Genomic DNA, 14123 nt, shown 5'->3' with positions numbered 1-14123 from the left:
TCCTGGGTCCAAAGGATATGCTCTGCTCTTGGCTCTTCTACCTTGGTGATGGTGAGATCCTCTTTCTGCCCAGAAATTGGCTCTCGTTTAAGCCTAGCAGAATGGCAAAACTGACCAATCCCCTTGGTGGGCCACAGTTACCTTATTTTCACAGTCCCACCAGATCACTTGGGTGGAAGTTACAGGACCATGGCTAGAAGAGCCATATTAAGTAATTCATTGCACCGCAGTTATGCATAAGGTTGCCATGAATTAGAGGCCACTCAATGGCCAGTAATAACAACAACAACAAATATTGTCTCCACTGCCCCATGGACCCTGCTACCATCCAGTATATTATACCCACTTGCCTCCTTTGTTTTACCTCCTGGACCTTTTATGCATTTGAGTTTGTGGTTTCATCTTTAAACATTATCTACCAGTGGTTCTCAAACTCTCCATGTGGCAAGATGGGACTGTTGATTTGGTTTTGGTTTTTAATTGCTCTTCTCTTTTCTAGGAAATAATGTGTATACACCCTTTACTGAGGCTAATAGAAAGGGTCTTTGGTAAAGTGTAGACAAGAGTCAGCTATTCTGCTAGCACAGTGGTGCTGGAATTATCTGCTGTTTCATTATATCCCAAGCTTAGGGAAACAGTGGTATAGATTTAAGATTCTCAGACTTTAGCATGCATCCAAGTCACCTGGAGAGCTTTTTAAAACACAGATGGCTTGGCCTACTTCCACAGTTTCTGACTCAGTAGGTCTAGGGTTTGGCCTGAGAATGTGCATTTCTGATAAATTCTCTGGTGTTGCTGTTGCTGCTGGTCTAGAGACCACACTTTGAGAATGACTTAACCTAGTCCAACCACCTTGTTTTATACATGAGGAAACTGAGGCTCACATCTGGTAAGTGGCAGAGTCTGACCCCGAACCCAGTTTTCTGACTCCAGGTCCAGTACCCAGTCTACTAGCCCACGTGGGGCACCAGCTGGGGGGTTCTGTCTGCACCCTGCTTGCTCTTTCTTCCCACCCCTGCTACTGAGACTGAGCATTGAAGCCCATTCTATTCTCAGCCTCATTCTGTGTTCTTCAGGTTCCCTAATAGCCATCCATTATTCCATGCTCTGATGCCTGCAGAATTTAATTACTTGCCCAGGCTGTGATGCGAATGTGATTGTTGGGAGCAGCAATGTTCTAGAGGAAGAGCTAATGAGGAAAGACTCTTAGTAGAGAAGAGAGAGCATTTGGGAGGCTTGCGTTTGAAAGCAGCCATTCACTGTGTGGCAACAAGGGCTCGGTCTTGAGTGAGTTTTTTCGTTCCCGCCTCAAAGATGTCCATAGCATTTCATAAATAAATCAGTGCTTTTTTGTCCAGTAATTGCATTGCTTTGTAACTGAGATCAAAAGCACCAGTGGCCTTGGATTCAATGCCAAGCTTACTTATTTTTTGGTTGCAAGAGAGAGTGAGAGTTCGCATGCTGGAAGATCCAGCTATGAGGCCAGCAGGGAGAGAGAGAGCAAAGCAGGCAAACTGCCAATGGATGATGCACCTTCAGCCAACCGCCACGGTCTCCCAGGGAGATGAAGTCACGACCCATCACTCTGCCAGCAGAGCCTGCTGAGTTGGTCAGCAGCAGGCATTCCCAGCTCATTCAATAAACACATAACCAGTGAAAAACCAGTTGCCACGGAGTTGACTCCGACTCATGGCAACCTCACGTGTGTCAGCATAGAGCTGTGCTCCACAGGGTTTTCAGTGGCTGACTTTTATGAGTAGATCACCAAGCGTTTCTTCCAAGGTGCCCCTGGGTGGACTCGAAACTCCGGCCTTTTGGTTAGCAGCCGAGCGTGTTAACCATGTGCAGTACCCAGGGACTCTAAATAAACGCATATTAGTGTTGTAATACAGCAGGTAAATAATAATAATCATAGATAACAATCATTGAGTGCTTACTACGTGCCAGGCTCAGGGTTAAGCATACTATATACATTTAATTCTTAAAGCCTAAGAGGAAGAAACTATCATTCCCATTTTACAGATGAGGAAACTGATGCTGGTAAATGTGGAGTTGGGATTTGAATCCAGATATGTTTGATTCTAGAGTCCATGCTCAATGGTAGTAAAGGCAGGTGCTAAAGAGGAGAAATGAATCATACCCAATGTCCTCCCTCAAGGAGGCTACAGTATAGCACATACGATATACAGTATAGTATGGAAGCTAAAAGAGATGTGGAGCAGTAACTCCAATACAGAAAACAATGATCATCATCACAGAAGTTAATTCTGGGCCGGGAGGCTCAGGAAAGGTTCTGTGTGGGAAGGCTGCACTTGAAATGAGCCCTGAGGGTTAGGATCTCTCCCAGGTTGTGTTCCAGGTCACGAACTCTGAGATGGTGATTATGGTGCCAAACCCAAACCCCACTGCTGTGGAGTCGATTCCAACTCATAGCGACTCTATAGGAGAGTAGAGCTGCCCCATAGAGTTTCCAAGGAGCGTCTGGCGGATTCGAACTGCCGACCTTTTGGTTAGCAGCCGTAGCACTTAACCACTACACCACCAGGGTTTCCGATTACAGTGCAGGGAGGGGTATATTAGGTAGTGCTCTTGGGATCACCACCTGGAGAAGAAAGAGATCAAGCAGAAACTTGCAAAGGGAGAAGTTGGGCTGTGATGCAGTCACAACAAAGGGCTCAGCTGACTCCTTGGGAAGCTGTGAAACATGGATGGCCTGTCACAGTTGTCCCGAGTTGTCGATCAGCCATTGGATGTAGACTGCCTCTGGAAGGGGTTGTGTGGCCTTGGACAGATGACTCTTCAGCTAAGGCAATTCCCAAGAAGGGTTGACAGTTGAAGGCTGTCTGACAGCAGTACGCCCAGCAGCTGGGGGAATATGTCTTAGTATCAAAGGGGATCTGGATAGGACAGAATCATATTGTCCACAACAGATATACAGAGATTTGGGAAAAAGTGAGAGATGGGATTCCATACCAAAGCAAAGGTTGATGGGCAGAAAATTCTGGGCCCTGTATCAAGAGCAGTAGGCTGGGATTGCAGTCTAGAGCAGTGGTTAGGTATAGGGGCAGACCCTGGCTCAAATCTCTGTTCCCTCACTTTCCAGGCATGTGAACTTGGCCTGACTCTTAAACCCTCTGAGTTTTCTCATTTTCAAAATGGAGTTAATAAGATAATAATACCTACTTCACAGGTGTCTTAGCCATCTAGTGCTGCCATAACAGAAATACCACAAGTGGATGGCTTTAACAAAGAGAAATTTATTTTCTCACAGTCTAGTAGGTTACAAGTCCAAACTCAGGGGGTCGGCTCCAGGGGAAGGCTTTCTCTGTCTGTCAGCTCTGGAGGAAGGTCCTTGTCCTCAATCTTCCCATGGTTGAGGAGCTTCTCAGGTGCAGGGACCCTGGGTCCAGAGGACACGCCCTGCTCCTGGTGCTGCTTTCTTGGTGGTATGAGGTCCCCAACTCTCTGCTTGCTTCCCTTTCCTTTTATCTCTTGAGAGATAAAAGGTGCTGTAGGCCACACTCCAGGGAAACTCCCTTTACCTTGAATCAGGAAGGTAACTTGGGTAAGGGCGGTGTTACAATCCCACCCTAATCCTCTTTAACATAAAATTACAATCACAAAATGGAGGACAACCACAGAATACTGGGAATCATGGCCTAACCAAGATAATACACACTTTTTTGGGGGGGACATAATTCAATCCATGACAACAGGGTTATTGTAAGAGTTTAAAATGATGACATAAAATGCCTACCTTGTACACAGGTGTTGTTGGTAGGTGCCATCAAGTCAGTTCTGATTCCTAGCGACCCTATCTAGGTACAACAGAACAAAACACTGCCCAGTCCTGTGTCATTCTCACAATCTTTGCTATGTTTGAGCTCATTGTTGCAGCCACTGTGTCAGTCCACCTCGCTGAAGGTCTTCCTCTTTTCCGCTGACCCTCTACTTAAAAAAAAAAAAATAGTGCTATCGACTTTACCAAGGATGATATCCTTCTCCAGGGACCGGTCCCTCCTGATTACATGTCCAAAGTATATGAGACATAGTCTTGCCATCCTTGCTTCTAAGGAGCATTCTGGCTTTACTTCTTCCAAGACAGATTTGTTCATTCTTTTGGCAGTCCATGGTATATTCGATATTCCTCACCAACACCACAATTCAAAGGCGTCAGCTCTTCTTCGATCTTCCTGATTAATTGTCCATCTTTCACATGCATAATTTTTTTTTTTTTTAATTAGGAGATTGAAAACACTATGGCTCGGGTGAGGCACACCTTAGTCTTCAAGGTGACATCTTTGCTTTTCAAAACTTTAAAGAGGTCTTTTGTAGCAGCTTTGCCCAATGCAATGCATCTCTTGATTTCTTGACTGCTGCTTCCATGGATGTTGATTGTGGATCTAAGTATAATGAAATCCTTGACAACTTCAATCTTTTTTCCGTTTGTCATGATGTGGCTTATTGGTCCAGTTGTGAGGATTTTTGTTTTCTTTATGTTGCGGTGTGGTGTAATCCATACTGAAGCCTGTAGTCTTTGATCTTCATCAGTAGGTCTTCAAGTCCTTTTCACTTTCAGCAAGCAAGATTGTGTCATCTGCATAACGCAGGTTGTTAACGAGTCTTTCTCCAATCCTGATGCCACATTTGTCTTTATACAGTCCAGCTTCTTGTATTATTGTCTCAGCATACAGATTGAATAGGTATGGTGAAAGGATACAACCCTGACACACGCCCTTCCTGAATTTAAACCACGCACTCTCCCTTTGTTCTGTTCGAACGATTGCCTCTTGATCTATGTACAGGTTTCTCGTGAGCATAATTAAGTGCTCTGGAATTCTTGTTCTTTGCAATGTTAGACCATAATTTGTCATGATCCACACAGTCGAATGACTTTACATAGTCAATAAAACACAGGCAGACATCTTTCTGGTATTCTCTTCTTTCAGCCAGAATCCATCTGATATTAGCAATGTTATCCCTCCTTCCACGTACTCTTCTAAATCTAGCTTGAATTTCTGGCAATTCCCTGTCGATGTACTGCTGTAGCCTCTTTTGAATGATCTTCAGCAAAATTTTACTTGTGTGTGATATTAATGATATTGTTTGATAATTTCCTCATTTGGTTGGATTGCCTTTCTTGGGAATAGGCATAAATGTGATCTCTTCCAGCCAGTTGGCCAGGAAACTGTCTTCCGAATTTCTTGGCGTAGACGAGTGAGCACTTTCACCACCGCATCCGTTTGTTGAAACATCTCAATTGGTATTCTGTCAATTCTTGGAGCCCTGTTTTTCCTTCAATTCCATCCATTCTTGGTATATGCTACCTCCTGAAATGGTTGAACATCGACCAATTCTTTTGGTTATTGTGACTCTGTGTATACATTCCATCTTCTTTTGATGCCTCCTTCATCGTTTAATATTTTCGCCACAGGATCCTTCAACATTGCAACTCGAGGCTTGAATTTTTACTTCAGTTCCTTCAGGTTGAGAAATGCTGAGCACATTCTTCACTTTTGGTTTTCTAACTCCAGTTCTTTGCATGTCGTCCTAGTCATCTAGTGCTGCTATAACAGAAATACCACAAGTGGATGGCTTTAACAAAGAGAAATTTATTTCCTCACAGTAAAGTAGGCTAAAAGTCCAAATTCAGGGTGTCATCTCCAGGAGAAGGCTTTTTCTCTCTGTTGGCTCTGGAGAAAAGTCCTTCTCATCAGTCTTCCCCTGGACTAGAAGCATCTCTGCACGGGAGCCCCGGGTCCAAAGGATGCGCTCTGCTCCTGGCACTGCTTTCTTGGTGGTATGAAGTCCCCACTCTCTGCTTGCTTCCCTTTCCTTTTATCTCTTGTAAGTTAAAAGGTGGTGCAGGCCACGCTCCAGGGAAACTCTCTTTACATTGGATCAGGGATGTGACCTTAGTAAGGGTGTTACAATCCCACCCTAATCCTCTTTAACATAAAATTACAATCACAAATGGAGGGCAACCACACAATACTGGGAATCATGGGCTAACCAAGTTGACACATTTTTGGGGGGGGCACAATTCAATCCATGACACGCGTCATTATAATACTTTACTTTGTCTTCTTGAACCGCCCTTTGAAATCTTCTGTTCAGCTTTTTTACTTCATCATTTCTTCCTTTCTCTTTAGCTACTCAACGTTCAAGAACAAGTTTCAGAGTGTCTTCTGACATCCATTTTGGCCTTTTCTTTCTTTCTTGTCTTTTTAATGACGTCTTGCTTTCTTTTTTAATTTTTGTGTTTTCCAGTAGTTTTTTTTAACTGTGCTTTAAGTAAAGTTTGCAGTTCAAGTTGTTTTCTCATACAAAAATTTATACACACATTGTTGTGTGACCCTAGTTACTCTCTCTATAATGTGATGGCACACTCCTCCTTTCCATCCCAGATTTCCCATGTCTGTTTAACCAGCTCCTGTCCCTTTCTGCCATCTCATCTCACATCTGGACAGGAGCTGCCCATTTAGTCTCATGTATCTACTTGAACTAAGAAGCACACTCTTCTTGAGTATCATTTTATGTCTTATAGTCCAGTCTAATCTTTACCTGAAGAGTTGACTTCGGGAATGGTTTTAGTTCTGGATTAACAGAGAATCTGGGGACCATGTCTTCTGGGGTTCTTCCGGTCTCAGTCTGACCATTAAGCCTGATCTTTTTTACTGAAATTTGAGTTCCGCGTCACACTTTTCTCCTGCTCTGTCAGGGACTCTCTGTTGTGTTCCCTGTCAGGGCAGTCATTGATGGTAGCTGGGCACCATCTCGTTCTCTTGGTCTCAGGCTGATGGGTCTCTGGTTTATGTGGCCCTTTCTGTCTCTTGGGCTAATATTTTCCTTGTGTTTTTGGTGTTCTTCATTCGACTTTGCTCCAGGTGGGTTGGACCAATTGATACATCTTAGACGCCCGCTCCCTAGCTTTTAAGACCCTAGACGTGACCTCTTGCTTTTATTTTTTTATTGTGCTTTAGATGAAGGTTTACAGAACAAACTAATTTCTCATTAAACAGTTGGTGCACATATTGTTTTATGTCATTGGTTAACAACCCCATGACATGTCAGCAGTCTCCCTTCTTGACCTTGGGCTCCCTACTACTGGCTCTCCTGTCCCCTCCTGTCTTCTAGTCCCTGCCCCTGGCTCTTGTGCTCCCTTACTCTCATTTTTCTTTATGGGCCTGTCTAATCTTTGGCCAAAGGATGAACCTCGGGAGTGACCTCATTACTGAGCCAAAAGGGTGTTTGCTTTCTTCGTGTATGTCCTTGATGTCATTCCACAACTCATCTGGTCTTTGGTCATTAGTGTTCAACACATCAAATCTCTTCTTGAAATGGTCTCTAAATTCAGGTGGGATATATTCAAGTTCGTCCTTTGGCTCTTGTGGACTTATTCTAATTTTCTTCAGCTTTAATTTGAACTTGCAAAGGAGCAATTGACGGACTGTTCTACAGTAGGCCCCTGGCCTTGTTCTGACTGATGGTATTGAGCTTTTCCATCATCTCTTATCACAGATGCAGTTGATATGATTCCTGTGTATTCCATCTGGTGAGGCCCACATGTATAGTTGCCATTTATGTTGTTGAAAAAAAGATAGTTGCAATGAAGAAGTCACTGGTCTTGCAAAGTTCTATTTTGTGATCTCTGGCATCATTTCTATCCCCGAGGCCGTATTTTCCAAACACCGATCCCTCTTCTTTGTTTCCACTCAGTGATTAGTTCTAAATGATGATGGTCTTGTTTCTTTTCCCAACTCTTATTTCTTTTTCTTGATTTATTGCATTGGCTAAGACCTTCATCCAGTACAGTGTGTTGAGAAGTGGGAGAAGGAGCATCTTTGTCTTATTCCTGACTTTTAAAAGGCATGCTTCCAACACTTCATGATTTAAGACAAAAACTCTTAGCAAATTAAGGATAGGAACTTCTGTAGGCTGATGGAACGGTATTTAGCAAAAAACAGCAGCAAATATCATACTTCCTACTGAAAAGAGCTCAGCAAGATGGCCGGTTATAAGATCAATAGACAAAAATTAATAATGCTCCTGTGTGCAAGCCAAATCCAATTAGAAAATGTAATTTAAATGCACATAGTAGAAAACAAGGATGAAAATTAATGCCCTTAATGCTACAAATTAGCTACATCCCAGAAGTTTTGATAAGTGATGTTTTCATTGTCATTCAGTTATAAATATTTCATAATTTCCATTAGAATTTCTTCTTTGCACCATGAATTATTCAGAATTGTGGGTTTTTTTTTTTCAAAAAAATTTTAAGCTTTCTATTTGTTTTTAATTTCTAAGTTTTTTTTCATTATACTCAGAAAATATGGCCCATGGGATACAATTTTTTGGTATTTGCTGGGGTATTTGCCCTATCTGATATCAAGAGTTCTGTGAAAGTGATAGTCAGTAAAGCAGGTAGGACTAGAGCAGGGCTAGACAGGCTGATCTCTGGGACATACAGAGAGCCCAGGAGCAGAGCCCTCCATAAACAGGAACCCGGCGTATGGCAGCAGTACATTACAAATAGATGGAAACAATAGTCTGTTCAGTCAACGGCGCTGGTTCAGTTGGTTGTTTGTCTTGTTCTTAGTTATTGTCTTAGTTATCTAGTGCTGCTAAAATAGAAATACCACAAGTGGATAGCTTTTACAAAGAGAAGTTTATTCTCTCACACTCCAGTAGGCTAGAAGTCCGAATTCAGGGCACTGGCTCCAGGGGAAGTCTTTCCCTCTCTGTCGGCTCTGGAGGAAGGTCCTTGTCATCAGTCTTTCCTTCGTCTGGGGGGATCTCAGTGCAGGAACCTCAGGTCCAAAGGACATGCTCTGCTCCTGACACTGCTTTCTTGGTGGTGTGAGGTCCCCCATATCTCTTTGCTCGCTTCTGTCTGTCATATCTCAAAAGATATTGGCTTAAGAAACTATCTAATCTTGTAGATCTCATCAATATAACTGCCAGTAATCCATCTCATTACATCATAGTGATAGGATTTACAACACACAGGGAAATTACAGCAGATGACAAAATGGTAGACAATCATACAATACTGGGAATCATGACCTAGCCAAGTTGACAGATACTTTGGGGGAACATAATTTAATCCATGACAGTCATCTAGTGCTGCTATAACAAAAATACCACAAGTGAATGGCTTTAACAAAGAGAAATTTATTCTCTCATGGCCTAGTAGGCTAGAAGTCTTAATTCAGGGCACTAGCTCCAGGGGATGGCTTTCTCTGTCTGTTGGTTCTGGAGGGAGGTCCTTGTCATTAATCTTCCCCTGGTCTAGGAACTTCTCAGCACGAGACCTTGGGTCTAAAGAACATGCTCTGCTGTTGGCACTGCTTTCTTGGTGGTATGAAGTCCCCCTGTCTCTCTGCTCCTATCTCTCCTTTATATCTCAAAAGAGATTGACTCAAAATACATCCTAATCTTGTAAATTGAGTCCTTCCTCATTAACATAACTGTTTCTAATCCTGCCTCAGTAACATCATAGAGGTAGGATTTACAATACGTAGGAAAATCGCATCAGATGACAAAATTGACAACCATACAATACTGGGAAACATGACCTATCCAAGTTGACACACATTTTGGGGGGACACAATTCAATCTGTAAGAATATCCAACAATATTCTATCGTGATTCATAGGGTTTTCATTGGCTAATTTTTGGAAGTAGATAGCAGGCCTGTCTCCCTGGTCTGCCTTAGTCTGAAAGTTCCACTGAAATCTGGGTGACCCTGCTGGTATTTGAAATGCCAGTGACATATCTTCCAGCATCATAGCAACATGCAAGCCACCACAGTATGTCAAACTGAAGGACAGATAGTGGATTTCTAAGTATAATCTAAAGATAGTCTAGTATATCTGCATGCACACAAAACCTCGTACAAAAATTTTTGCTGTAGTAGTGTTTGTAATAAGCAAACAGAAATAACCTAAGTGTTCATCGTTAAGAAAATGATTAAATTAGATGTGGAAGTAAGCTAATATACCCACTCCTCACTTATTGACATGGTTAGGTTCCAAAGACCATGTTGTTATACAAAAATGGAGGATGACCACATCAGATCACGGAATGGAGGGTGACTAAATCATTACATAACTGCCAAGTTACATCATTACGTAACTGCCAAACCACTGAGAATCATGGTCCAGTTAAGCTGACACATAATCTTAACCATCACAGCCAGCGTTACTCTTGCCTCATACCTTGGTGTTTGTTACTACCAGACATCTGTTGTTTACGTGCAAAATGGCCAGATATTAGATTATTTTACTCTTGTTGTAAATGCAAAATATTGGATAATGAGATAGTTGATAAATGAGGAGTAGGTAGGTATACAATGAAATATTATACATCATTTAAGGTAAAGGAACTAGATCTACAGGTATCGATGTGGATAAAACTTGAAAACATAGTCTTGGGTGAAAAAAGCAAGGTACAGTGTGATACTTTTATAAAATTTAAAGCACAGAATAGTAGTTCATATTGTTTCTAGCCACTTAAATAAAACTTTACAAATGTGGACTGTAAGAATACACACCAGCTACAGAATAGTAACGAAGGAATGAGAGAGGAAGGGAGGAGACAGAGAACACTTGTCCTAAAAATAATTCAGAAGCAAAATGGCAAAATCTTGATAGTTATCTAATTTGGCTAGTGTGTTCATAGGTGTTCTCTGTACTCTTGTGTATTTTAAATATTGAAGGATTGAAATTTAGGGCAAAAAAAGAGACAGGTTGGAGATAAAGCAAGAAGGCCCTTTGGTGTCAGACTGAGAATCTGGGCTTTATTTTCTAGATATTAGAGAACCCTTGAAGGTTCTTGAATATGGGGTGAAGCAATCAGGACCAAATGTAAGGGTGATCAGTTTGGTGTACGTATCAGGTGCCATTGAAAAGAGAGCTATTGGACTCAAGGAGAGACAAAGAAACCCAAACCAGTAGCTGTAGAGTCGATTCCGACTCATGGCGACCCTATGTACTTCAGAGTAGAACTGCATTCCATAGGGTTTTCAAGCCTGTGACCTTCAGAAGCAGAGAGCCAGGCCTTTCTTCTGAGGTACCTCTGGGTGAGTTCAAACTGCCAACCTTTCAGTTAACCATTAATCAAGTGCTTAACCATTTGCACCACCCAAGGATTGCTTCAAGGAGAGCAGTTATATGTTTATAGTATTAGTGGTGAAAGGTAATAAGGGCTTGGATCAAGGTGGTTGAGATGAGAATGGAAAGGAAGGGGCGGGAAGAGATGGCTGGATGAGAGGGTGGGTGGATGGGTGGAAGGATGAAGGGTATGTAGATGCACGAATGGATGGATGAGTATGAATATGCGGTGCATATACATGTGTGTGGATAGAAGGGTGGACAAATTTTTGAAGTGTCAATGCGATCTTCACTGACATTCCACTCACAAACAATGCAAATGAAAGAGAAGATCAGGTTATAAAATCAAGGATGTTAAAGTGATGTCTCAGGTCAGTGATTCAGCAGTAATAAGTGATGGCTAATGTTTTGAATCCAACAAATATGCTCATCAACATCATGTTCACCTTGAAGATAGTGCAGAGAGGGAGAAAACAACTCAAAAGTGAGCAGCTTCAGGTTTCTGTAGATACTGACTCTCTAGGAAGAAGGCCTTCTCACATTGCCCCGAGTGTGCAAGCTTTCAACCCACCCTCAGCCATCACTCCTTATCTGTGAGGCAGAGATTCATGGCAGAAACATGTAGACAGGCATCAGGGACACAGTCAGGGAAGATTACTCCTGGTGTGTTCCAAGTCCTGGCGATTCAGTGCATCATTGCACACTATCTCCATCTGCCTTGGCCTAGAAGCCAGGGGCAGGAGCCTGGACTTAGTTGCAGATAGTGGGAGGTTCTGCAAAATGGCACTGGGAAGACATAGTGTGTCATCTTGTATTTATGATGATCCAAAGCAGAGAGAGCCTTGTCAATATCGGTATGCTTTTTATGCCAAGGCAGAGGTGAATCCACGCTTTATAATTATTTTTAAATGTTTGGGAAAAAATGCTAAAGGCGTTGTCTTTAGCTGGGTTCTCTAGAGAAGCAAAACCAGCAAAGTGTATATACATAGAGAGAGAGAGAGATTTATATCAAGAAAATGGCTTACGTGATTGTAGAGGCTGAAACGTCCCAAGTCCATTTATCAAGATAGAGGCTTCTCTCAGTTCATGTAGCCGCAGGGGCTGGTAAACTGAAGATTGGCAGGTTGGAGAGCAGGGCTCCTGCTCTCAGGCTGTGTGGATCCACGAATTCCAAGATCTGCAGATAAGTTGACATCTCAAGTCCCAAGAGCCAGAGGTCAGATGAACTGGAGGCAGCAGCAGGATCCAGAGCGAGCAAAGAAGCCAGAACATCTGCTTATATTTGGATGTAGGCCACACCCCCAAGGTAAATTCCCTTCAACTGATTGGCTAGTCACAGCAGATTCAATTATGGGAGTGATCATACAGAGACACTGAGAATCACGGCCCAGCCAAGTTGACACACAATCTTAAGCATCACAGGTGCATAAAGCGATAGCTTTCCCAATGGAGGCACCAGAGCTAGTATCACACTTACTGGCTCTGTGATCTTGGGTGTATTACTCACCCTTCCTGAGCCTCTTTGTCCTAATCTTTAAAGTGGGGTTAATAATGTTAGTTGTTGCAGAGTCGGCCCGATTCATGGTTGACCCCATGCACAGCTGAACAAAACCCTGCCCAGTCCTGCACTATCCTCATGATCGGTTGTGATGGGATAGTTGTGATCTATAGGATTTTCACTGGTTGATTTTTGGAAGTAGATCACCAAGCCTTTCTTCCTAGTCTGTCTTAGTCTGGAAGCTCTGGTGAAACCTGTTCAGCACATAGCAGCACATAAGCCTCCGCTGACAGACAGGCGGTGGCTGCGCATGAGTGCATTGGCTGGGAACCGAACCTGAGTCTCCCGCATGCATGGTTAGAATTCTACCACTGAGCTCTACCATTGCCCCCTGGGGTTAATGGTAGTGCCTCACATAAAGGGCTGATATCAGGCTTAAAAGAGGTATTGTCTGTAAAGCAGTAATCATTGTGCCTGGTACATGCTAAGAGATCAAGAAATGATAGCTATTTTTGTTTTTGTTATTCATAATAAGTATTATCAGTAGAAATAGTATTAGGCGGTATTGTTAACGATGATAATAAGTAGTATTACTAATAATGGTATTTAGTATTATTAGTAGTGATCCAGGAACTCCTACTGTGACCACATCAGGTCACCTCTTCATAGCCATTCAGAGGTATCCTAGGACTCCCTCTGGCCTGTTATTTTAAGCATTTCTGAAAATACAAATGAAGGCTTCCAGAGTAAACAGAGTCTCAAAGAGACGCTGGAGTACTTACGGGGGAAAGAAGATAACAAGGAGGGAGCTAGGCTCACTGCCTCAGCCCATCGCTAGGCTGCTGGGTAGGCGTTAGTGGGCCCCACGTCTGCCACGAACATCCAATGAGTGGTCCCAGAGCCTTCCTTTTTCCTTGCAGTATGAAATCCCAGCCTGGCAACAGCGGGGAGAGTTCAGGACTCAAATCTGCATTCCATCTTCTTGCAAAAACAAATAGATGACAACATTTGGAATTGCAGCAACAGGAGACATAAATTTGTCTGGGAAGGGGAGGAAAAGAAGAGAGGTGTCCAGGAGCAGAGAAGGGAAGGAGAGGATGGGAAAGGAGAAAAACAAGGGTCAGGATGGAAGGCGGGGCAGAAACTAAGCTAAGGACGATGTCCAGAGGCAAGGAGTGGTGAGGTGACTGAGAGCTGACAGCCCGGGCATTGGCTACCGGGGACATGACTAGGAGGAACAGTTACCTGGCCAGCTGTCCAAGCTGCTGTTCTCAGGGCCGAGCTGACCTTCTGGGATAGACTGTAGAAGCTGATCCCTCTGAGACATGCCTTTTAAGCCTTTGCTTGGAGATGAAAACACACTTGCTTTGGGAGGTGGCCAGTACTTCTATATTCAAATGGAGGACATCTGTGGGCCTCGAGTTTTGTTATTTGGTGAAAACAAGCGGGAGTCTGGAAAAGCAGTGAACGGTATTGGCCAGTGTTTAGAACTGAAAGACAGAGGTTTTTTT

General features: G+C 43.0%; 1 protein-coding gene and 1 long non-coding RNA gene across 5 annotated transcripts in view; one reads left to right on the top strand and one right to left on the bottom strand.

The window, feature by feature from the left end:
* Positions 1 to 14123, top strand: part of SRGAP3 (SLIT-ROBO Rho GTPase activating protein 3) — a 333060-nt gene that overhangs the window by 191943 nt on the left and 126994 nt on the right. The gene's annotated exons all lie outside the window — the stretch shown is intronic.
* Positions 3466 to 13526, bottom strand: LOC126064405 (uncharacterized). The gene is made up of 3 exons (XR_007514504.1): positions 13395 to 13526; positions 12140 to 12340; positions 3466 to 3542 (listed from the first exon to the last, which is right to left on the bottom strand). It is a non-coding gene; the product is annotated as an uncharacterized LOC126064405 (long non-coding RNA).

This window comes from Elephas maximus, chromosome 20 (genome assembly GCF_024166365.1).
Source record: "Elephas maximus indicus isolate mEleMax1 chromosome 20, mEleMax1 primary haplotype, whole genome shotgun sequence".
NCBI classification, from domain to species: Eukaryota; Metazoa; Chordata; class Mammalia; order Proboscidea; family Elephantidae; genus Elephas; species Elephas maximus.
The sequence above is the reverse complement of the archived record's forward strand: the minus strand, read 5'-3'. Positions and strand labels throughout refer to the sequence as shown.